This window comes from Balaenoptera acutorostrata, chromosome 1 (genome assembly GCF_949987535.1).
Source record: "Balaenoptera acutorostrata chromosome 1, mBalAcu1.1, whole genome shotgun sequence".
Taxonomy (NCBI): domain Eukaryota; kingdom Metazoa; phylum Chordata; class Mammalia; order Artiodactyla; family Balaenopteridae; genus Balaenoptera; species Balaenoptera acutorostrata.
In genome coordinates, this window is record NC_080064.1 from 166227103 (window position 1) to 166247294 (window position 20192).

The 20192-nt window shown below is 46.7% G+C and overlaps 1 protein-coding gene across 2 annotated transcripts in view; it reads left to right on the plus strand.

Annotated features, from left to right (window-relative positions):
* Positions 1-12016: 12016 nt before the first annotated feature.
* The window catches only part of EPHX1 (epoxide hydrolase 1), a 42411-nt gene continuing 34235 nt past the window's right edge, over positions 12017-20192 (plus strand). For both annotated transcript variants that reach the window (XM_057545992.1, XM_057545995.1), the window contains exon 1: positions 12017-12124. The gene's annotated coding sequence lies outside the window, so the exon portion shown is untranslated. The remainder of the gene's footprint in view (positions 12125-20192) is intronic.

Sequence of the window (20192 nt, forward strand, 5' to 3'; positions counted from 1 at the left end):
GAAAGATGGCAAGAAAGCACAAAAAAAGATGTTCAACATCTTCAGTTTTTAAGGAAATGAAAATTAAAATCACAAAATACCACTACAGATCTATTACGATGGCTAAAATTAAAAAGACTGACCATACCAAGTGCTGACAAGGATGTGGGACAACCAAATCTCTCATACTGCTGGTAGGAATGTAAACTGTTACAACCATTTGGAAAACAGGCAGTTTCTTTAAAAGTTATACATATGTTTAATCATCCATTCAAAGACTTGTACCTGAATGTTCATAGCAGCTATATTTATTAATAGCTAAAACACTATCAATAGACACAGCTGAAAAGTCCATCAACAGGTTTTTGGATAAACAAATTGTGACACATCCATACATAGCAATACTATTTATTCAGCAATGAAAAGGAATGAACTGTTTATATACATGACAATGTAGATGAATCTCGAAATAATTATGCTGAGTCAAAGAAGCCAGACATGAAAGAGTACATACTAAATGACTTAACTTACATGAAATTCTAAAAAGTGCAAACTAGTGTATAGTGACTGCAGATCAGTGGTTTCCTTGGGGAAGAGGGGAGATGTGGATGGAAGGGATTATAATGAGACATGAGGAACCTTTGGAGGTGATGGATATATTCACTATGTTAATTATAGTGACAGTTTCATGGGTATACACATATATAAAAACTTGCGAAATTGTATATTCTGAATAATTGCAGTTTATTGTATGCCAATTATACCTCAATATGGTGTTTTGAAGAAAAGGAGAGAACCTCCTGAAAAACACTGCAGTTAGCTGGCAGCCTCCAAGTGTCACATCTGTGAGATTTGCTGCAGGTTCACAGTGATATGTCACTCTTCCTGGGCTGTTCCCAGCCAGTAACTGACCATGGCAGGGATACTAGCACTGGGCCAGTCCTGCCCTGTATAGCCTGGCCAAGACCGAGAGCTGCACTGCAGGCTGAGGCTTTTCCTACCCAATCTTCCTTCCTCCCTGCTCTCCCTTCACAGGTGTCAGACCTGCACTGTGGTCTGAGGCTCTTTCCCTCTCCTGCTCACAGGCATTTCTGCCAATAGACCTCTACACTTCTTATTCCACCTTGGTATGTGCTTTCCAGAGGACTTGAGTTGATAACGGTATCTTCAAACGTGTGTTGTCTGTTTGAATTTTAAATTTTTTGCTAATGTTCTGTTGGGTTGTTGTCATTTCTTTAAGGGTTCTTGGAAACTTGGACAAGTTATTTAACCTCTGTGCCTCAGTTTCCTCAGATGTAAAATGGCAGATAATAAGAACCTCATAGAGTTATTATGAAGATTAAATGAATTAGCATTTGTAAAGCACTTAGGGCCTGGTACATAGTAATTTCTATGTGTTTATTAAATTAAAAAAACAGGAATCCTCTATGTTTTCAGAATGTCTTTTGTTAAATATGTCCCAAGCATTTTGCCCATTCTGTCATTCATATTTTATCTTTGTGTATGGATACTGTTTTGATCCCTTGGAAACTAATTTGTTTGTTATTGCTGCCATAACAGATTATCACAAATTTAGTGGCTTAAAAAACCCACACATTTATTCTCTTACAGGAACAGAAGTCTGAAGTAACTGAAAAAGGGCTAAAATCAATCAGGATTCATTCCATCTGGGGGCTCCAGTGGAGAACCCATTTTTTGCCTTTCCCAGCCTCCCGAGGCTGTTCTCATTCCTTGGCTCATGGCTCCACGCTGCATCTCCTTTCCTACCTGTACTCTGTCACCACATCTCCTTCTTCCTTTGACCTTCTTGACTCCCTCTTATAAGGACCCTGGTGATTATATTTAGTTCCCACCCAGATAACCCAGGATAATCTTCACATTTTAATGACATCTGCAAAGTCCCTTTTGCCATCTAAGGTAACTGTCACAGGTTCTGGGGGTTAGCTCATTGATGTCTTTGGGGGAACCATTGTTCAGCCTACCACAGATACCTTTTGCCACGCAGAAGTTTCAGATTTTGATATAGTCACTTACTCTCTTAGTCCGTTCCTTTATGGTTTCAGTCTGACACCACTTTTCTTGGCATTCATGTACATGCAACCCAGAAATGCAGGGAATTCTAAGCCTGTGAGTTTCACCCTTGACCAGTGAGGGATGGCGCTAATACTCCTACTTTTTGCTCCCTGGGTGGACAGTTCTGAGAATCATTTTATAAATCTTCTCAGAAGGTCCCATAGAATCAAGCACCAGTTACCCAGAGCAGTGGCGTAGTTGAAAACACATCCTCGTATTGTCTTTTCCTCCTTTACATTTTCACCTCCCAGCCCTCACTCCTATCCCTGGGATGACTTCCCAAATAAGCTACCATAAGTAAGCCTTTGTCTCAGGCTCTGCTTTCAGGGGAGCCTAGGTTAAAAGAACAGAAAAGACTCCTGGAAATTAAAAACATGACAGCTGAAGTGAAAAAGTAGAAGCGGGAAAAGAAAAAATTGCAGAAATACCTCAGAAAATGGAGCCAAAAAGAAAAAAGAGGCAGAAAAAAAGGTGAGAGTAGATAGGAAAAACAGTTCAAGATTTGGATATAGGAATTCCCTAAAAATGAACATGGAGTGGAAGAAATCATCAACAAGATTATTTAAGAAATTTTTGCAAAATTAAAGGACATGAATTTCCAGACTGAAAGGGCCTGCCTAGTGCCTTGCATGAGGGTGAAAGTAGACCAAATATCAAGACCTATGATCTCAGAATTTCAGTATAATGGTGATAAAGAGAAGCTCCTATAAGCTTCCAGTGGAAAAAGGGGGAGGGGTCCTTTTTTTTTAATTAATTAATTTCTTTATTTTTGGCTGCTACTCTTCATTGCAGTGTGTGGGCTTCTCATTGCGGTGGCTTCTCTTGTTGTGGAGCACGGGCTCTAGGCGTGTGGGCTTCAGTAGTTGTGGCACACGGACTCAGTAGTTGCGGCTTGCAGACTCCAGAGCACAGGCTCAGTAGTTGTGGTGCATGGGCTTTGTTGCTCCGTGGCATGTGGAATCTTCCTGGATCAGGGCTTGAACCCGTGTCCCCTGTGTTGGCAGGTGGATTCTTAACCACTGTGCCACCAGGGAGGTCCTGGGGGTGGGGGGTGGTTCTTTAAAAGGATCAGGCATCAGAGTGGCCTTGGACTTCTCAAGGGCAATACTAGAAACTAGAATATCGTGGAGCAATGCCTTCAAAATTCTGAAGGAAAACTGTTTCCATCCTGGAATTTTGTATTCATCCAAACAGTTAAAGGGAAACATTGAATACAGACATTTCCCACACACATTTAGATTAGGTTTTACTGAGGTAAACCCCCAATCTCAGTATCTTGAAAAAAGTTTATTTTTTGCTCAAATTACAGACATTTGTGGCTCCTCAGCCCCTCCCCTGCTCCAGTGTCTTCATTCCAGGATCCAGGATGAAAGAGCAGAACCTGGAGACAGATCTTAAAGCTCCTGCTCAGATGTCACATCATATTCTATTGGTCAAAGCAAGTGACATGTCCAAGCCTGGTATTGGTGACATGGGGAATTATATTCATCTGTAGGGAGGCACTGGAGGTCACATAGCAAAGGGCAGGAATATATATCCAGCAAATCACCGGGGCAGTAATCTACTCCACAATGTCTCAGAAATTTACCTCCCACCTACCCTTTTTCAGGAAGTCACTCAAGGAGGTGTTCCTCTAAAATGGAATGAATCAAGAAAGACGAAGACATGGGATATAGCAAGTGGATACCTAACATAGGTGACAGCAGGAAGGAATCCCCAGGATGGTGGTGAAGGGGGAACTCAGATGACAGCTGTGCCACCAGACCAGATCAGAGGCAGGTCACAGGGCTCCTGAGGCACTTCTTTAAGAAAAGGAAAAAAACCTGATGTGAATGAATTTACTATGAAGGGATGTATATAACTGATAGAGAGGTCGGTGGTGAAGTAGTGATCGGTACACAGAAAACCAAGCAAATTTTAAAAATATTAATTCTAGGGAAAACATCATGTTACACAGGAAAAGAGAATCATAGTGATAATAGCTTGGCCCTGAGTTGCCTTCATAACAATGAAAACACTGAATATTAAGATATAACTAAAATTGGGGGGAAGGAATACGGGGCAGATGGAAGTTCCCTAGCGAAGTCAGTTGAAGAGCTGATTTCCTTATCTGTTGAAGTCTTCAACAGGTAGTGCCTAAGATGAGGTTAAAAAAGAAAAACACTTAAGTATACAAATATAAAAAGAATCAGTTAAAAGGATTAAACCTGGTTTTTGCTCTTCAAGGAGAACGGGGGATGGGGGTGGGGGAAAAGGGCTGAAACTGCTGTTGTCTTAAAACCACGTAGAGCCAACTGAGGCTTCAAGTGATTGACTCTGATTAAAATACTGAGTTTAAATAACAGTCTCCTCATCCTGGGCAAAACAGGAACGAAATGATTCTCATACTCAAATAGGGCATCGTCATAATGCAGTGTCCAATGCAGGCCCATAGAGGGCTCAAGAGGGCCTTGACTTCTTTTGAACTTTGTGTATAAACTGTGTTTACAACTGGCTTCTTTACTAAATTCTTCTGTTGACTTTTGATCTTCATGAGATAATATTGTTGACCTTGAAGTCCTGGGAATATAGTATAGTCAGTGATCTCAAGAAACGTGGGAGAAAGTGGTTAGTGTGAAGTAATTTAAAAGAAACTTCAGGATTGTTGAGTAAGTATGTATCCTTCTGCCTTTCTGTGGACATAGGAAAAGTGCTTTAAAAAATCCAACATTTTGCATCTTTCCTCTTCGTTTGCATCTTTTTGTAAAACTATGAAATCTATTTAAAACCTAAAATTATTTTCTATTTGTGGTGACTCAGGACATATTACTTTATTTTGTCATTCTTGATAATCTCCCAAAAGATATCTTTGTAAATTATCTTGTCTATTGTACATGAGCAAGTTTCTAGAAGCTGGGGGTTCCGTTTGTGTTTGTTTATTGGTGGTTTTGTTGTGTTGACGGAAAAAAATCAATAAACCAATCTACAATAGGAATAGAAAAGAGTTTTATTTGAGTCAAACTGAAGATTACAGCCCAGGAGACACAGATTCAAGTAGCGCTTGAACTGTGTTCTGCCAGACTACAAAATGGAGGAGGCTTATAAAGGCAAAGACTGCAAAATTACAGGAGCTGTTTGTCAAGAATTATAATTGGAGCTGGCAAGAAGCAAGGTTGCCTGCCAAGGAAGGATTGATTGTAGTCCCAAATGGTTACGTAGTTACAAGGGGAGGCCTTGAGACCGTGAGGTTGCAGCTGGCAGCTATCAGATATTGTTTTGAGAACGGATGGTTGTGTCCTTGAGTCTAATACAGTTCAGAAAATTTAATTCTGAGTAATCCAGGAACGTGTCTGAAACAGTGTCCAAAATGGCCACTCAGCTCCATTTTGAAGGCTTGAACCACAGTTACTCCATTTTGATTTTTTAAAATGCATTCTTTGTGTTAATGGTTAAAGCAGATGTGCAATGCACGTTTAATAGGCCACAAACAAGCTGTTCTTGTTAGCCTAAAGTTCAAGTTAAATCATGTATAAACCAGAATAAGTTCTTATACCTCACTATGTGAACATCTCTTCCATTAGTTGGGGTAGCACCGTATGCTAACAGATGACTGTTAAATATACTTGATTATAAAAATGATGAGAAATACAGATATGAAATAATTCTGTGTAATTGATTTTCTTACAAAATGCTCTCTCTTTAGGGCATTTTGTAAAATAGCCATTTGGTATCCTCACCTCCACTCTAAAGTCCCAGGGGATCTGTAATCTGTTCATTTTGAGGTAGATAACACTTTTGTGATGAGTAGCAGGTGATATGAGAATCTAACTCTAATAAAATACATACAGGGTCTGATGCAATCAATTATCTTTCAATTGGCATCTGAAAAGGAACTTACTGATAAGCATCCAGAGAGCAGAGAGTGCAAGGCAGGAGCCCCATGGTGAATAAACGTGAAGGAAAAGTTTGAGTGGAAGCAGAAGTAAACAGCAGTTTATTGGAACTGATATGAGCCTGGAATTGGGAAGAGTGCAAGTCATGCTTTAGAAATCTAGGGAGAAATGCAACGAATCTGGAGTGTCCAATGGCCTTAGAAGATAATATTTTAAAATGAATTTCTATTTTTATCTGTACATGGTTATTGAGAAATCAAATAATCAAAGCTTAGAATAAAATATAACAATCCCCTCCCCTCATTTTTCTCATTCTACTTTCAAGTCTTTTGGCATTTACCTCTGAATATCTAAATAATATGCCTATAATGCATATTTCTGGGTTTGTCAATTTTAGACATGACCTATTGATTTTTTCTTATAGTAAAGACTTAAGTATTATACACCCGCCCCTACTACCACCACTGCATCCTCCCAAGATAGTAACAATAACTTTGTGTTAAATCAGTAGTGGTTACCTAATGATGACTATGTAAATATGCTCACTACACAGCCAAGCAGTGTACCATGATTAGATTTGCTTTCCTGAACAACTTTCTGTTTTTCCTGTTGTTAATCATTTTCCTCCTTCACTTATTTTTCTATCTTCCTTTCCTTAGCTTTTTTTCCCCTAAATAAGCAATCAGATCTGACAAATATCTGTTCATGTTATTTCCCAAAAAGTTAACTCAGTTAATGTATAATTTCATTTCTTCCCTGGAGACCTGCCTCCCAGCCATTTGTCTTCCTCTTTCAACCTGGACAGGTTGCTTTCTAAGCCTGCTGCACAGTTGTCAGCCTAGGACTCCTATTGCTGCTCCTTTATTAGATCCCCTGGTTCCCGAATACCATGTCTTCCCCTTTCATATTTTACCCCCTTGTTTTGCTGGAGCACATCCTCTAGTAATATCCCTAGAAACGGGTGCATGAGAAGTAAAAATATATTTAGTCCTTATACGTATGAGAATGTCCTTAACTTGCCCTCACACTTTATTACATAATTCTTCTTTGGAAATAATTTTCCCAGAACTTTTGAAGGCCTGGCTTCACTATTTTATGGCATCCAATGTTATTGCTAAGAAGTCTGAGGATATTCTGATTATTGAGTCTTTGTGTTGACTATTTTTGTTTTTTTGCGTCCCCCCCAACCAAAGCTTTTAGGATCTTCTCTTTTTCTTTAGTATTCTGAAATTTCACAATGACTTGCATTGGTGTGTTCTTCTGGCTTTTTATTGTGTCTTTTTAATCTGGAGACTCCTGTGCTTTGGTTTGGGAAATATTCTTGGATTATTTATTTAATAATTTCCTTCTGTCTATGTTCTCTTTTTTCTCTTATGGAGCTCTTATTAGTCTGGTGACTTCCTGGATCGATCTTCTGATTTTTCTTTTCCTTTTTTTTTTTTCTTCCACTGTCTATCTCTTTGATTTGTGTTCTATTTTTCTGGGAGAATTCCTCAACTCTATCTTCTGACCTTTCTCTTAAATTTTTAATTTCAAAAAGTGCATTCTAATTCTCTGAATGCTTCTTTTTTAATTGTGTCTTGTTCCTGCTTCAATTCATTTTTTATCTCTTTGAGGATATTATAGTTTCTTCTGTTACCTGTGAGCACTTTCTCTCTCTATTTTGGACTCTGCCTTTTATGTGGGAGGCTTTTGCCAGTGTCTGGTGATCTTTTAATATTTAGGAGTGAGGCACTAAAACACCATTTGGAAGTTCTGTGTGCGTGGGGGGCAGGAGCCTGATTGACCTCAATGCAGGGCAGTCAGATGGAGAGCCAGCTGTTTTGAGGCCTCCAGATGTCACTATCTGCGGCTCTTTTCTCCGGGACAGCTCATTTAGTTCAGAGGCAGATCCTCCACTTCCTGCCTCGGGATTATTACTTGGAGACAGTGTTCTGTGAACTCGAGTGGGAAGGGGCTGAGGAGGGCCTCACAGGTTAATGGGAAGACTTTCACTTGGTTCTACTGTTTTCAGTTGGGTGCCTCATCCCTGTTCGACTTGGGCCTAGTGCCCCTGAGGTGGAAGCCTTTCAGTTCAGTTTCCAGAAATTAAACCCCTGGTCAGCCACAGTGAGGGAGGACTGGTCACTGGCTTAGACTATGAACAAGGGACAGGAGATATAAATTCTCCTTATACAAACTTTAAGTTAATCCTCCTAGGGTTTTTTTTTCCCCCCAATGTGTGTGTGTGTGGTAAAATACACATAATATAAAATTTAGCATCTTAACCATTTTTAAGTGTACAGTTAAGTAGCATTAAGCACATTCATTTATATTGTCATGCAACCATCACCACTACCCATTCAGAACTCTTTCCATCTTGCAGAACTGAACTTCTGTACCCATTAAACAGCAGTGCTCCATTACTGAGTCTTTGCCTTGCGATCTTGGCACATCCAGCAGGAACATGCAGGGACACTCAAGGTCTGTGGCAGATGACCATATCCCACACCACCACACCCCTGCCTTCAGAGACTCCCCATACCTCTAGCTCCTAAGACTTGGCAGGGCTCTAAGGCAGGGATTGGCAAATGTTTTCTGTATAAGGGTCAGATAATAAATATTTTAGGCTTTACAGGTAACTACTCAACTCTGCTATTGTATGAAATCAGCCATAGACAATATGCAAACAAATGAGTATGACTGTACTCCAGTAAAACTTTATTTACAAAAACAATTTACAAAAACAAGTTGTGGGTCCAATGTGGCCCATGGGCTATAGCTGAATGATCTCTGCAAGACTAGGGCAAGAATCTGCTTGCTTCTGGTTGTAGAAAGGTTTTTAGCTTTATCTGTTCTGCTAAGTCAATCATCATCTGACTTTTCATCTTACAAAAATCTGTTGACATTTCTCCTCTGCTGTTATCTTTTCTCCCAATCACTTTCTCCTGGTGGAATTTATAGCTTTTCTACCCCTCTGTAGTTATTTTCACTGCGTTTTCAGTAGGGAACTGAGATAAATGTACATGTTTATTTAACCCACATTTTAAAAAACTTTTAATTTCAAAATAATTTCAAACTTACAGCAAAGTTGTTGCAAGAATAGTATAAGGAATTCCCATATATGCTTTACCCAGAGTTACTAATTGTTAACGTTTTGTTGCATTTGCTTTGTAATTCTCTCCCTCTCTCTCTCTCTCTTTCTCTCTCTCTCTCTCTCTATATATATATATATATGTGTGTGTGTGTAGAGTATATATAGTGTATGAAATGGAAGGACATTTCAGCCATGACTCAAATAATTCAGTGTGTATTTTCTGAGATCAAGGATATTCACTTAGAAAGAATTCATTCTCAAAATCAAGATATTTAACATTAATATAATACTATTATTTAATTTATAGACTTTCTTCAAATGTCCCCAGTAGTCCCAATAATATTCTTCATAGAAATGGTTTCTGGTCCAGGATCCAGTCTAGGATAGAGCGTCGCGATTTGTTTTTATGACTCTTTAGTCTCCTTTCATCATGAACGTTTTTATCTGCCTTTCCTTTCCTTTCATGACATTGACTTTTCTGACATTGACATCTTTGAAAAGTACAGGCCAGTTATTTTGTAGAATGTTACTTAATCTGGGTTTTGGGTTTTTTTTTTTCCTGATGTTTCCTCATGATTAGATTCATATTATGCATTTTTGGCATAAAAGATGTTGTTTCCTTCCAGTGAATCAGGAATTGATCTACAATTTTTAGCCAAGATTGTTCCCCCCAACACATTATTCTTCATTCTCCCTGATGTACCTGGAAACTGTCCAGAAGTCTGTACAGAAGAACAGCCTTTGTTCTGACTTTTTAAAAATACATAGTTTATTCTAGAGATCACTTTATACCCATTCTTTCACTCCATAAACCTTTCAACACCTTTTGACCAAAAGCTGAAATCTGATTGTCTAAATTTTGCCCTGCTGAGTTGGACTCAGTGTTTTATTTATTTACTGACTGTGTATATATAGACTGTACTTTGAAATATCTTGCACTGTCCTGGATTTCATAGTCTAACACTGGATGAATATCGAACCAAGGAGGAGGATATTAGGATACAGGAGTGAGGAGTGAGGTTACAACCTCAGTGCAGTTTTTTAATATAAAAATAACAGTTTTCTTGAGATATAATTCACATACCATAAAATTCATCCTTTTAAAGTGAACAGTTCAGGGCTTACCCGGTGGCGCTGTGGTTAAGAATCTGCCTGGCAATGCAGGGGACACGGGTTCGAGCCCGGGAAGATCCCACATGCCACGGAGCAACTAAGCCCATGAGCCCATGAGCCCGCGAGCCACAACTACTGAAGTCCGCCCACCTAGAGCCCGTGCTCCGCAACAAGAGAAGCCACCGCAAGGAGAAGCCCGCGCCCCGCAAGGAAGAGTAGCCCCCGCTCTCCGCAACTAGAAAAAGCCCGCGCGCAGCAACGAAGACCCAACGCAGCCAAAAATAAATTTTAAAATTTATATAAAAAAATAAAGTGTACAATTCAGTAGTTTTTAGTATATTAACAGAGTTATGGTGATACACCATCCTCAATATCTAATTTTAGAATGTTTTCATCATCACTGCAGTTTGAAGAGTAACAAATTTGAGTCCCTTGGTAAAATGGCCAGAGGCAGAACAGCTTCTGTCTGAAAGATGTGGGGGAGGGATGGAGGGATCTCACAGGCTGCACGTTTTCAAGGAGCACAGAGATGCCAGAGACTGCAGGGATGAGAGAAGGCTTTTGTAGGAGGGTGTGGAATTCAAGAACAGTAGGATTTCATGTTTGGACGCAGGAGAGCATCCTTTCCAGGCATGCTGCACGAGCAAAGTTTGGAGATGTGATTGAATTGAGTGTGTTAGCCAAGAACAGCCTCTCTTCATTGAAATGGAGAGTTCTTGGGCCAGGGTGAGCAGTAAGTTTGGAGGCCAAGGGGGTGAACTTTATCCTGAAGTTGTATGCAGGGTGACAGTCAGAAGCTTAATATCCCTGTAACAGGCCCTGGTTCTGGTCTGCCGGCTGTGATCTTGAGGATCCCCGGTGTTGAAACTGCATCTGTGAGCACATAAAAGCGGTGTCGGAGGCGTTGTGAGGTGGTGACGAGGAGCGATGACAGAGGTGACAGGGTAGGTTTTCTAAGGATGAAGGTCTGGGGATTAACGGTTGTTGCAGAAGTCAAGAGCCAAGCATCCACCGGCCTGAGCGCCCAGCTTCTGCTGAACGGAAGTGGATTGATTAAGTGCTACTCTCCAGGGGTTGAACTACCCGCTGTAGACCTCATCCTCACCATGAAGACCTCTTTGGGTTTTGTTTGTTTGTTTGTTTTTGTTTTTACATCTTTATTGGAGTATAATTGCTTTACAATGTTGTGTTAGTTTCTGCTGCACAACAAAGTGAATCAGCTATACGTATACATGTATCCCCATATCCCCTCCCTCTTGAACCTCCCGCCCACCCTCCCTATCCCAACCCTCTAGGTTTTCACAAAGCACCGAGCTCATCTCCCTGTGCTATGCGGCTCCTTCCCACTAGCTATCTATTTTACATTTGGTAGTGTATATACGTCAGTGCTACTCTCTCACTTCGTCCCAGCTTCCCCTTCGCCCCATCCGTGCCCTCACGTCCGTTCTCTACGAGTGCGATGAAGACCTCTTTGAATAGGTCGTACTTTCACCCAGACTAATGCTTCTCAGACTCTCTGTGTTGAAAGACAGATTTGTTTGTTTTTAAATTTCCCAATCTGTCCTGGACCAATACACGTGTAAAATACAATAGCAGTGAACGGCTAGAAATATGAAACAAGTCATACAACGTGCAACCTTGGGGTTTGTTTGTTTTTTGATTCAGTGGACAAAGTTACTGCCTGAGTTACTAAACACTTCGGCTTCGTTTCTGTCCTCGGGTCAGCGGACAGCACTTTGAGAGCCCTCTTCCAAAGCAGAGGCGGAGCTTAGGGAGGTGCAGAGATTCGCCCGGGTCGCTCAGGTAACAGGGGCGGAGCGCGACTGAACCCGGGTCGCCCCGCCGCCCTGGGCCCGGCCCCGGCCCGCCCCTCTGGGAGGCGGAGCCGGGGCGGGGTCAGCGCGGGGTTGGCAGGGGACTCGCGGATAGGGAGCCGGGGAACCCGGGGATACAGAGCCGGAGGGACCGCGTACCTGCTGCCGCCGAGCCCGGGAGCCAGGAGAAGACGACCGTAAGCGCCCGGGGGCGTCGTGCGCAGTTTCCGGGGCCCGGGCGGCCGTGACCGCGCTCCCAGGGTGCAGGGGCGGATCGCGATCCCGCGGGCTGGGGGACACTGTCGGCCGGCGCCGTCCGGCCAGGGCTCCAGGGAGACTTCCAGACAGGCCTCCGCTCCCGCCCGCTTCCCCGCAGCCCGCAGCTCCGTCCAGACCTAGGCTCTGAGCGCGCCGCTCGGTCCCCGCCCCCTCTGGCCCGCAAGCGCTCCGGACTGCGGGAGAGGCCCGCGTGAGCCCTGCGAGCGGGCTCGGGCCAGCGGGGGAGAGCAGCGGGGCCCCGTTGCCTGGCTCTCCTGGGGAGTACTGCTTCCAGGGTGCGTCTGGCTCACGCAGTGCAGCTGCACTTGTTTGACACCGGTATACTAAAACCGATCTCAAGTCTCTTAGCTGAGACGTGCTCTCTCGCCATCTCTGTGCGCCGCCCCAGTTTTTCTCTCCCTCCCCTTGCTCTTCTCTCGGGAGAGAAGGCCAACCTGCTCAGCTCAGCGCACAGGAGAGGAAACCTGGGCCCGGGGTTAAGAGTTCACCATGTAGCAGGAGCCCAGGGATGTGATCAGTGTAAGCGCAGCAGAGACCCGAGATTCCTTTAGCCTCCCTCCCCGCAGGAAGCTGGGGAACTTAAGCCTCCGGCCCCTCACTTGCCCGGCCCTTCTGACGCCTTCGGGGTGGAGGCGCGGTCAGAGACTCTAGCGATGTTGTGATCCTAGTTTTGACTTCTTTTAAAGCTTCGTCCCCCACCCCCTTCACTCTCCTCCACTATATAAACTTCAGGCTCCACAAAGCCTGGGTGGGCCCCTGGCGCCCGGATGCACAGACAGCCTTCTCTCTGCCCTGCCCCCCTCCCCGCGCTGCAGCTTGGTGCCGGCTCCGCCGTGGAGTAGGCGGAGGGGGGGGGGGGGAAACCTCTGCATTCGGCACCTCAGCACCCAGTACATCGGATTTACGAGCTGTTGCGGGAAATTGCTGAGAGCATTGGGATTTATGCCTGTCTCAGTGCCGCTCTGCAGACTCCTCTGAATTCAGCATTAAAAATAAACTTTGGCAAGAAGCGGTACCGCTCTGGGACGTAGCATTGTCTTCTGGTATGGTGGTTGCTTCCTTCAGGGAGTGGGGGCTTGGGGACGTTGTAGGAGCCTTTCACTAGCCCCACCCAGCAGGTCTGATTTAGCAAAAAGCAGTTTTTCCTTCCCACATGTCCACACCTAGGCGTGGGCAGTGCGAGCGGTCTGACCACTGTGTGCAGGCTCTGCCCCGGCACGGGGGCTCAGCAGGGAGCATGCCTTCACGGAGTCTACCGTTCTGCTGGGGGAAAGATGGACGATACGCACAATAAATTTGTAAAATATAAACTATGTTAGAAAGCGATGTGGGAGCAAAATACAGCACTGAAAAGAGAAGTGGGGGGGCGGGTAAAAGAAGGCCCCCCTGAGAGGGGATATTTGAATAATACTGAGGAGTAAGGGGGTGGCAGACTGCTATCTGGAGTGATGGTGCACAGGTCAAGCAAGTGCAAAGGCCCCATGGCAGGCATGTGGCTGGCATGGAAGAACTTTATATCTGTGTTCGCTGAGTGTGGGCCAAGCTGCCACCAGGGTGCTTTGGTGTGAGTGAGCTACTGGATAAACTTAACTGGCTCAGCCTGAGAACAAGAGGCTCCCCCCACCTCCAGTTCCAGGAAAGGAAAGTCTTCCATGGGAAATAACTGCTCAGCAAGGCCGCCAGGGTGAACTTCAACACCACCTGCTCCAACCCACATGCTCCCTGTGTGATCCCACCTGCCTCCGGGTTATCCCTTAAGTGCATGGGCTGGTACAGACTTATGGGAGTGGGATGTCCATGGTAAGAGACTGAATGGGGCCTCTTTGGACAGAGGGACCTTTAGAGAAAGGGCATCGGATCACTGGAGGAAGTGGAGTGCCTCCCCCAGCCCCCTCCTGTGGTGTCCTCGTTCATGTCTGAGGTCTAAATCCAGCACCAGCTGGAGGGCACAGGGGGCCCCCCTGTTATCAATACACGGTGACCCTCCTATCGACATAACCCAACATACCCAGGCTTAGTCATTGCTGACTTGCACCTTGACTTTCCTTCCAGCATCCTGGCCTAGCCCAGACATGGAAAGGCAGGGGCTGCCCAGATTCCAGTTCTCCATCCTTGAGCTGAGATACTCAAAGACATGGAACCCAGCTGGGCTTACAAAATAAGGCAGGGCTCAGTGTGAGCTGCTCACTACTGCCGAAGAAGGAGCCCAGAGCATACCCACTCAGGCTGGAGTGGACACAGATAGAGCAGGCCTGTGGTGACTTGAGGGGTGTCTAGGATCCCACGCTCAAAACCCACCTCTGATAGGACCCTACATCCCATCATAGTGATTCATTCCTGTGAGAGGTGATACAGTGATGTGGAAAGAGAATTGGCATAGGAAGAATATCTGGCTGGTGTCCCAGCTCTGCCAGTAAGTTCCCCTCTGGGGACCTCATCCATGAAATGAGGTTGGGCTATATAATCTGCAAGGCTTCTTACAGATCTAATATGTGATGATTCTGTGGTTAAGAATCCAAAGGGATCTTTAGAAAAGGAAAGAGGTTAGTGGGGAGCTGTCAGCTTTAATGGGGCCTGGGTGGTCCTGCAGCCTACGCCGGGTTCGCTGTGGGCAGCGTCAAATAGAGTGAAGGGCCTGGCCAGGGTGTAGGGGGCAAAACCCCAGGCAGAGGTCGAGGGCCCAGGGTTGAGGCAGAAGTGTCACTGCCCAGGCCAGCTGGCCGCATGGGTCACCTGTGGGCTGCTGGTGGGTGGTTCTTGGCCTGAGCCCAGTGGTTTAGGAGCAGAGGCTCCAGGGGCTGTACGGTCAGGTGGGGAGGTTGCAGCAGGGAGATGGCACCCCAGCAGTTCCCCCAAGAGGGAACCAAAGCTTTGCCAAGGATCCAGCCCCCCCCCACCCCCTTCCCTGAGGAGGGAGTGCTGGACGCTGTCTTGTCAAGGAGAGAACGGTACTATCCTGCCCTTGGTTGCCTAACTGAACGCACCATTGTGCAAACCAGGTTCAAACTGAAACAGCCTCTTCTGCCATCAGGTTACAGTTGGTCCTCCGTATCCCTAGGCTTTGAGGCCGTGGATGTGGAACCCAGCCATGCGGAGGGCAGACTGCACTCTGCCATTTTATATAAGGGACCTGAGCATCCACCGATTTTGGTATCCGGAGGGTGCTGGGACCAATCCCCCACGGATACTGAGGAATGACTCTATGTTTACTTCCTAAGGGAGGTCATAGTTCATCCTTTGTCACCAGAGAGCAGCTGTTTTCACTGTCTAAAGTCTAGCCTGTGAACGTTCCTCTAGACAGGCTCAAGGACCTGGAGTGGAGTCTTCCTGTCCACTGGACCCCATTGTTTGTCTTGGCTTTGCTGTCAGGCAGTGGGCGCTGTTCTCATGAGGAGCCATTTGAGTGCACGGTCCAATTACTGCAAAGCCACACCTGTTAGGCTCAACTGAAAGTGTTTGCATTAGGAAAAAAAAAATGCTCTTCTATTTGGGGATTTCAAGGACTTTCTGGAGGAATCTATAGCTAACTCACAAATGGGAACCATGGGTCTTGTCCCGAGTCAGGAGCAGGAGTTTTTACTACCTTTAGCGTTTGGGAAGATTGATAAACAGACTGAATTAAAATATCTTCTTGGCACTTGCAAGCTGGGTTAACTTGGGCAAACTGTTTAGCCTCTTGGAGCTTCATTTTTTAAAATTTTTTTATTTTTGGCTGTGTTGGGTCTTTGCTTCTGTGCGAGGGCTTTCTCTAGTTGTGGCAAGTGGGGCCACCCTTCATCGTGGTGCACGGGCCTCTCACTATCGCGGCCTCTCTTTTTTTTTTTTTTTTTTTAAAGAAATTCACGTTCGGGCTTCCCTGGTGGCGCAGTGGTTGAGAATCTGCCTGCCAATGCAGGGGACACGGGTTCGAGCCCTGGTCTGGGAAGATCCCACATGCCACGGAGCAACTGGGCCCGTGAGCCACAGTTACTGAGCCTGCGCGTCTGGAGCCTGTGCTCCGCAACAAGAGAGGCCGCGATGGTGAGAGGCCCGCGCACCGCGATGAAGAGTGGTCCCCACTTGCCACAACTAGAGAAAAGCCCTCGCACAGAAACGAAGACCCAACACAGTGATAAATAAATAAATAAATAAAAAAAAAAAAGACCGTGAATTTCAAAAAAAAAAAAAAAAAAAAAAAGAAATTCACGTTCTTTTATTTATTTATTTATGACTGTGTTGAGTCTTCGTTTCTGTGCGAGGGCTTTCTCCAGTTGCGGCGAGTGGGGACCACTCTTCATCGCGGTGCGCGGGCCTCTCACTGTCGCGGCCTCTCTCGTTGCGGAGCACAGGCTCCAGACGCGCAGGCTCAGCAATTGTGGCTCACGGGCCCAGCTGCTCCGTGGCATGTGGGATCTTCCCAGACCGGGGCTCGAACCCGTGTCCCCTGCATTGGCAGGCAGACTCTCAACCACTGCGCCACCGGGGAAGCCCTGGAGCTTCATTTTTAAATCTCTTTAAAACAGAAAACAACTCCGCCTTACTTCTTAGGGTTATCGTAGCACAGGAGATGATGTGCTTATGGAGTCTTCCCACCACCATGCCCCAGTCCAGGGCTTCTTTGGGCTTCCTCAGAGGAGGTGGTGCTGCCCAGACGCGTCCTCATGTTCTGGAAGGGTTCTGAGCGGCCCCGCCGTGGGCCTATCGGGTGGGCTGTAGCCAGGCTGTGGCCTGCAGTGAGCCGTGAGGGCTGCAGGAAGCCAATGACCAGGAGCGGGAGGCCAGGTGCCTCCGCGTCAGAGACCCGCGTGGTGCTTCTCAGTGGCTGGGCGTGGGCCTACACCCTTCCCCGAGGACCACCACCTCAGAGTGTCCCCCGGCGGCTGAGCCTGGGACGTGGCTTTCCAGGTGGCATGAGTGACCTTTGCGATACTGGGTGGGACTTTCCGATTGTACTACCCTTCTCATTAGAACTGGAGAGACTTGGACCTTTTGGAAAGTAAGAGAAACACTGATTCCAGCACCAAGCTCCGTGATTAACCCCTGAGTGCCAAGGGCTCAGGGAAATCTGACGCTCTTACCAACTCTTTGGGAGAAAATGGATGTATTTTCCTGCTCTCCAGGTTTTCTGCCTGTGATCCAAGTTGTCGCTGTGAGGAGGCCAGAGCCGGCAGGCTGGCCACTGGGTGGGGGAAGGCAGCCCCCTGCCCTCGGCCGGTTCTGTGCCCCCTTCCCACAGGTGGGTCTCAGGGTCACAGTGATACTGTCAAGATGGAACACCTTAATTTCAGAGTTGCCCCCTGGACCTTTGGTTGAACTTCAGAAGTATTTTTAGCCTTTTTTGACTTTTTATTTCTTTTTGCAACCTAGACATTTCCACAAGCAAACTGACCCCACCAAGACACCAGCAACCCAGAATATTCCTCTGAACTCAGACCCTAGTCCTTAGGGCTGCAGTACGTGAAGCACAGGGACCCTTTCAGTGCGTTTCAGACAATAAAGCCAGCTCAGGTGACGGTGCTGTGGCCCAGCTCGCAGTGCTATCCTGTTACACACTATTGAGGAAGCTTCCAGACCGGGAGCACATCGCTGAGGAAAAGCAGGCTTGGGGAGGGGAGGGAGGAGAGAGAGTGTGGTTAATGGTGGAAAGGAAATCAAATAGGTGTATTATATGGCCCACGCCTATTATCTCCTGAAATAGGAGTCTTTCTCTCCTCAAATAGAGAATGCCACGTATTGAAATTCCAGGAAGGTAATGTTTTTTTCCTCATAGGCAGTGAACTGTGTTCCACTTGGGTTTTTTCTCTGGTAATTTAGAACCAGTGGACAACTTGACAGAATGCGAGATGGAAAGGATTCAAGTGAAACTCCCAGAGCATGAGTGTGTGAACCCTGCAGGGCGGAGAGAGTCTGCTCCCCGCTTGTGTTGTTTAACTAAAAGTCTGCATGGCAGCTTGTGTAAATGAGTTTGTGGTGGCCCCTGCTCCCTCAGCTCAGGGGCATTTAAAATCTGTGGAGGTCAGCATCCCCTCTGTGAAGGTGCTCTGGGCCAGCCAGCCCACCCATATGATTCCCCCCCTTCACCCATCCAGACCCTCCAGGCAGGTGCTGAGGCTGCCTTCACTCAGGCCCCAGAGCCCAGAACCCCCTCCTTATCCTAGGCCGCGCTTCCCTCACTTTCTGCCTTCCAGCCCCACTGGCCTTCAGGCATCCTATCCGCCCTGGAACCCTCTGCCCTTCCCTCTTTCAAGGATGCTCCTAACTTCCCTTCTTGGTTCAGGTAACACTTCCTCAGGGAAGGTTCCCTCAGCTTCAGGGTGGGTCTCTCTCCCTGACCTTTAGTGTCCTCAGGATTTAAAAACAAAACGTGAATGCCTGTGACAGCTGTTCCCTGTGCAGCCACTTTCCCTGTGTTCATTCAGTAAGGGATGTACTTTATTCCACCCATTTTGCAGGTGTGGAGACTGAGGCTTGGAGGAATGAAGGCACTGGCCTAAGTTTACCTAGGCTATGGCTGGTAAGGGATAGGGCCAGGATTCAAAGCAGGCCCTGAGGGCCTGACCACCAGCCAAACTGGCTCCTGAGTCCATGAAGATTTTCATCAGATCAGATCAGCAGTCATTAATTGTATTCTTTCTGTCTGTCTATACAGGTGTGTGTATGTGTGTGTGTGCATCTATCTATCTATCTATCTATCTCGTTGGGGGCATGGGAATGCGGGCAGGGGGCGGGGTGACCCTCCAGGGCACACAGTGATGTGCCTTCACTCAGGCCCCAGAACAGGGTTCCCCATAAGAAGGCTGCCCCCCACACTGTTTTTACTTTTTTACCTCCCTTTGTTTTTGCCTACAAACGTCATGTTTCTTTTCCTGCCAGGCTGCTCTCCCGGGGCTTGGCTCCAGATCGTTCAGGGAGATAAACATGGCCCTTGTCCCAAGTGCAGAACATTCCAATCTGTCCAGCCCAGCTGACCTTGCCCATGGGCCTCGTCCACCCCAGCACCGCTGGCCACTGGGGTTCCGGGAAAGGCCTGAGGGTGGAGAGGCTGGTTGCATGCTGGGCTGTGCAGAGTTGGGGAGGCCCTTCACCCAGGGTTTTCCCCCATCCATCCTGGGCCAGAGCGGTCTCCGCTACAGTGAGCTTGCCTGGGAGTTTCGGGCATCACTGTTGGGGAGCCCCTGGGAGCCCCAGGCTTTGCCGGCCTTCGGTGCACGTTGCCGGAGGGACGTTCCTGGTCTGGGTGGCCTTCCTTGGCATGCCCACCTGGAGCGGAAGGGAAGCCATCTGTTTTCCCCTTTCTGCTGGATATGCCTCTCCCCAGGAAGGAGCAGCAAGGCTGGGTAGGGTGGCGAGGGGCCGAGGCTGAGGAAGCACACAGACCCCCAGCCCCACCTTTCTCTGGCCTGGAGTCTGGGGGCACACAGTGTACCCCTCTGCCCCGCGGTTGTGGACCGCTGGCCGACTACTTCCCCAGAAGGAACACGAGGTTATCACGCTCCTGAGTCTGAATCCCTGTCAGGAAGACGTCAGACAACAGGGTGGAGGGAGGAATCCCCCGTGCAGGCCACAGCTGGGCCTTCTCCTCAGGCTCAGGTCTGTGTCCACCCTCTCGGCCTCTTCTCTTGAAGGACATTTGGGCATCCAGCCCAAGGCCAGGTACATGGTAAGAGTTAGAGTTAGCTAGTAGCTTTCTATGACTTGGGGAGCATTTTCAGATTGTGAGGTCCTCACCACCTGCCTGGGTCCGAGGGAGGAGACTCTCCGAGGGCAGGCTGGCCGACCCGCCCCTCCCCCCATTGTGTTCAGCAGGATCCTGAGGCTGATCGTCATCTTTCTAGGTCCCAAACCCTGACATTTACAGTGCGCCTGGGATACCGGCCCATCTCTACAAACTAGGCTCAGCAGTAGGTCGTCCATAATTCCTCAAGGAGAATTCAGCCATCTTTCTGTTCAAAAGGTCTGATAATGTTCAACGCTGTCATTCAAAGAACTTTTAAATTCATTCATACA